Raw genomic sequence first — 5,612 nt, 5'->3', positions numbered from 1 at the left:
ATACAGCTCAAAGAGCAACATTTAGGAATGCTAATGTAGAATTAGAATTTCTAATTCTAAAGAATTTCAGTAATCAGTACCAACCAGGAACACTTGAACAATACAAATGCAATAACAAACCAACTAATAATTCAAACAGACACTTGACATTTATTTCCTTATATATTTAAGTAACATATGAATTACTAACTAAACCAACACACCAACCAACAAATAAACAGCACTTAAACACTTACTATATCTAACTGTGATGGTTAGGTTCATGTGTCAACTTGGCCAAGAGATAGTACCCAGCTCTCTGGTCAAGCAAACACTGGCCTGACAATTGCCATGAGGATGTTTGTGGCTGATTAGTAAACCAGCAGGCTGGTTTATTGAATCATTAGTCAATTGACTGCAGCTGTGACTGATGACTCACCAAAGGGCGTGTCTTCCACAATGAGAGAATGCAGTTGGCTGGATTTAATCCAATTAATCAGTTGAAGACTTATAAGCGAGACAGATAGAGGACCTTCACTTCTTCTTTGGCTGCCCAGTGAAGCATCTCCTGAGGAGTTTGCTGAAGTTGCCGGTTTGTTTCCTGAGGAGCTCATTGAACACGTTTGTCAAAGATCCCAGTTCATTTCCTGAGGAGTTCGTCGAAGTTGCCAGTTCATTTCCTGAGGAGTTCATCGGACATCTTCCTTGGAGTTGACAGTTTGCTGACTGCTCTACAGAATTTGGACTCATGCATACCTACAGTTGTGTGAGTCACTTTTACAAATCTGATAGTCAGAGATACTGCTCATTGATTCTGTTTCCCTAGAGAACCCCAACTAACACACTAAGTAAAACCCCAATTAACACTTAAATATGCATCACACACTTACTTAATTTGATTAAACACCAACTAACTATTGGATTACTTCTTCCCCAGGAGTATACTCAACATACAAACTCAGGCCAGGGCCTTGAACCCCGTAAGAGTGATACTCAGAAAACAGAAAGATGTGGAAGTCAGAGCAAAGGGGGATCATTCTGGAAGCGGGGCCCAGGGTGTTAAAACACAGGTCAAGGGGACTCAAAACTCTGCATCAATTTCACAATCCACTTTTACCTTGGCAACTAACTCACCCAGTCAAGGAATAACAATTAATTGATACATTACTTATTTTCTAGGAATATACTCAACAAACAAACTCAGGGCAAGTTCTTGAATCCTGTACAGAAAAACACAGTGCAGGGACTTGAAGCCTGTACAGACAAATACAGGTGAGGGTCTTGAACTCCATACAGAATGGTGCCCAGAAAACAGAAATGTGTAGACATCAGAGCAAGGGGGATCATTCTGGGAGTGGGACCCAGAACCTCAATCCCAGGTCCAGGGAACTCAAATCACCATTCTAACTTCCTGGTCCACTTTTACCTTGATGACTCACACACCAGTCAGATGTATAGACTTGGAACTGGATCTGTTTCTCTTTTTGAAGTTTCGTAAGGTGCCAAGTGTCTGGATTGCCAGCAGAGTAGGAAAAGTACAATTGCTGAGCCTCTAGACTAAAAGGGTCTAATGGTCACAAAAAGCTCAGTTACTGCATTTACCTGTCCTGCTGAGATTCCAGAACTTTGGGCAGTTGGACTACTTAGGAATCTTTGTCCCATCTGGGTTGCTAAATTGATAATGGACAAAAGTGGTGGGTTCTCTCCCCCAATGCGCACAACAGCCAATCTATGGCACTGGAGTTTCAAGGAGAGAAAGAGTTTAATGTTACATGTAAAGTCGGAGATCAGATGGCATATCAGTCCAAAATTATGTCTCCAAAGTGTAAGAAGTTCAGGGTTTTCATGGATTCAAACAATGGGGGATGGATTTGTTACCATTACAATAGTAAGTGTAAACAAGAGTGAGACTAGTTGAGTTTCAGTAATTTCAGGTATTAACTTCTGCCTTTTCAATACTATAGAAAGCAGAATATTTATATAATGATTCAGTAATCACAGTCATTTGTTAGTTCTTAATTTCTTTGTTACAATACTGATATTTATATAAAATATAATAAAAATGAGGATATGCTGATGCTTCAAACATATCCTATTTGAGGAGTCTGTTGGGTATAGTAAGAAATATGAATAAGATTTTTGTAACCTTAATTAACTGGATTTCAAAGAGTCTGGATTTTTAATTACTTTGTTAAACTAATATGTGGAAGAATTTGGAGTTGCAGTGGCATTGTTAAAGTCAGTATTGTTTTGGTGAGTATATTATGTAATCAGGTTAGTAAGTGCTGTCATGAATGGGGAAGACATAATTCTTGTCTTCAAGGAGTTTTTATATGCAAGTTGGAATACACTTTTATGAGGACATAGTGTAAGACAGTAGTACTTAAAGCTCCTGCTAATTATCTTAATAAAAAATACTGGAGGAATTCAGAAAAAAGGCAGATGGATAAAGAATGACCAAGGAGAAGACCTCATAGAAGAGACAACTTATAAGACCTTTGAATAAGAAGGTATCGTTTGACTAGGTAGAGCTCTGAACTAGTTTTTGTTTTTTTTTGTTGTTGTTGTTGTTTTTTAGGATCCATAAAAATTTTGTGAACTAATTTATTCCTGGCATTATTTAGTACTTGGGAATAATGTTGAGAAGAAGTTGAGTTTTTTCTGGATGTAAAACAACTATCGAGCTGATTATATTTCAAACTTGGGCTCTTCTGATCTTTGAAGGCAGTGCTGGGTTGGCCTTAGAGATTTTAGGCATATTGTGAAATAATCATATATGTGTTGTGAGTATATCGTATATAAATACCTGGCTGGATTCCAAACTCAATCATAAATTTTTCTTCTTCCTTTATTTTGTAGTATCTCTGTCTCTTCTCCTTTCATGAACACTGTTATTGGGGGGTAGTATGTATGTTCAAAGGACTTTTCAAATTGGTTATCAAATTTATTTCTGGTTGTATGCACTCAGGATAAATAAAGACTCTGGGTAGGATGGATAGTATTTTTATTATTCTCCATGATAAGATGATCATATTTTCTTATTAAAGTGAATTTTGTTTGTTGTTGTAAAAGGTTTATAAAAGTGAATTTTGTTTATCATCATCACTTGATAAGACTGTCTAAGGGAGTATGGTCTGTCCAAAAGTAAAATGGCTATTTTTACTATGTAAGGTAAGACCTTAATGCATATTGAAAATTGTAGAAAGTTTGTGAAAGTGAATTCTGTCTGTCCCACTCAATGCTGTCAAAATCTGATAGGCTTATTTATAATATGTTTTACAGAGCTTTTGTGTCAAACTGTGTATTAATACAAAACTGAAGTTTGATTTTTCTCTCTGTTAAAATAATGTGGATTGTTGGATTGCTCTTAATGAAAGGTTATACAAAGTTTTTCTTAACTGAGTACTCCAGATGATGAAGATTTTATATCATTTCAGAATAATATCCTTGTTGATGTTTATCTTAACTTTATCATCCTTTATTTCAGAAGAGAAGCCTCATTTTTAAAGGAAAGCTCTTACAAAGGATTTATTCTTTCACCTTGTGAAAATGAGGTGCTAAAATAGTTTAATGTATTACATAGGAAGTGTTTGGGAAGTATTACAACAATTTAAAGGGATTTCCTATCCTTCTGTTAGCTAAGTTTGAATGGGTGAAATGTTATTCATATGTTTAGAGATTATATATTCATATATTTAAAGACTTGGCAACATTCACACTTTCCACATTATATGCTGATTCTGATATGTATGATGTTAAACAACAGTATGATGTTGTTATTCATGGCTTTAGTTATTCTTAAAAGAAAGTTATAGATCATTAAAACAACCAGATTTACTTGTCAGCTACACTACTTTGCTCTAATCCTTCTCTAAAAGTGTATGTGGTCAGCTATAAGACAGAACTTCATCTTCAACAAAAAGGGAATTTCAAGGAAAAGTAAGGCAAGTATATACATTGTTCTACCTATTAATTAAAATAACCCTGGTAATTGCATAAAGGTAAAATAGGACAAAACTTCTGCTATGGTTTGTAGGTGATGACTGTCAAATGTTTTTTTTTTTAATTTCTGAAAATCGCTTTATTTAGGAAATACTTGTAAGAAAGTTAGGGTCCAGATTGCAAGCCCTTACAGAAGTCACATTTATTCCTGAGCTTTAACTGTTATTTCTAAATTCTGAGATGCTTTGCTCTTTGTGGATAACCTGGTACTTCCCTGGAACTTTGGGTATCTGTGTGACTCCTGAGAATCAGAGTTAAGAGTTCTCCAGCTCTGAAAGTTAGCATTACTCTATAAAGGAACTGTTAAAAATCTGAAAAAGGGATCAGACTTCAATTAGAGATACGAATGAAGATGATCTGGTAAGGACAAGGTAAATCAGAATATCAGAATACAGGGTAAAGGATGATATTGTCTGCATTTTAAGACATTAACTTCTGTGTGAGACCAAGGGAAGATTTTTTTTTTGTCCAAAATTTAAATTTTCTGTAACACACAATCCAATTTAACCTGTCTGGTCAGCTTATTTAAACAACATAATTCAGCTTTATTTGACATGGACCCTGGAATATGGAAAACAATCTCAATAGTCTGTACAGGTTATGTAATACCCTGATTAATTTAACAGCATTTTTTCATGGACTTTTTTATTGTCAAGCTACAACATACATATTTTAATATAGCAAAAACATTTAATTAAGTGAAAATTAATTTCAGTAATAAACTGAACAAAAAATACTAAAAATATTTTCCATCAGAAACACATTAAGATGAATACAGGGTTTCATTGCCAACTTACTGCAGTTTTCTTATGTGTTACTAGGCTACAAACCCCATGTTTTCTGTAACCATGCAGATATGAATGGAAGTTTGAATGATTAAATAAATGAAAACTCCATTTACTGCAGAGAATCATTTCACAAAGCAGCCAAACTGGATCTAGAGAACAAAATTAATCAAGAAATTTTCCACACATTTAGGTTCATTTTAGAGTCCATGAACCTTAAGCTGTTCCACCTCAACAAGGTCAACCTCCAAGAGAAACTGGCAAATGTTTTTTCTTTGGTCACCTTGAAGCTGAATAACCTCTCTGTATTCAGGATGTTCAATCACAGTTCCATTACAGGCAGATTACTTTTGAAAGCTTTCACAAGTTTCTTTTTGTCATAATCATCTGCAATGCCCTGAACAGTAGTCAATGTCTTTCAGCCATTTCATTGGTGGATTTTTATATGAATGTAGTCCTCAGCCCTCACCAGGAGTAAGTTGTCACCCTTAGTTGCATCAGCAAAGGGATCAAAAGATTGGAGGTTCTGGATAGTGGACATGTGACACTAGTGTGAGACCAGTGAGAGGATAAAATTCCTGGGGGTCCTGCCCAGATCACCATGTCAGGAGCCTGTTGGGGAGAAAATGGAAATAAATAAGGAAATGCTTCACCCCATGGTTGGGATTCAACTGAAGTGGCTATGGTGGTGGAAGTCAGGAGGCAGAGGAAGAGACAGGTGCAATGGCACTGAGAAATGAGAGAAGAATCACAGTATTTTTTTTAATTCAGTTTTATTGAAATATATTCACATACCATACAATCATCCATGGTATACAGTCAACTGTTCACAGTATAATCATATAG

General features: G+C 35.6%; 1 pseudogene; it reads right to left on the bottom strand.

The window, feature by feature from the left end:
• Window positions 1–4,966: 4,966 nt before the first annotated feature.
• On the bottom strand, window positions 4,967–5,307 carry LOC119509583 (annotated as a pseudogene).
• Window positions 5,308–5,612: the final 305 nt, after the last annotated feature.

The sequence above is a fragment of the Choloepus didactylus genome, chromosome 14, assembly GCF_015220235.1.
Source record: "Choloepus didactylus isolate mChoDid1 chromosome 14, mChoDid1.pri, whole genome shotgun sequence".
Lineage (NCBI taxonomy): Eukaryota > Metazoa > Chordata > Mammalia > Pilosa > Megalonychidae > Choloepus > Choloepus didactylus.
This window is presented reverse-complemented; position numbering and strand designations above follow the sequence as displayed.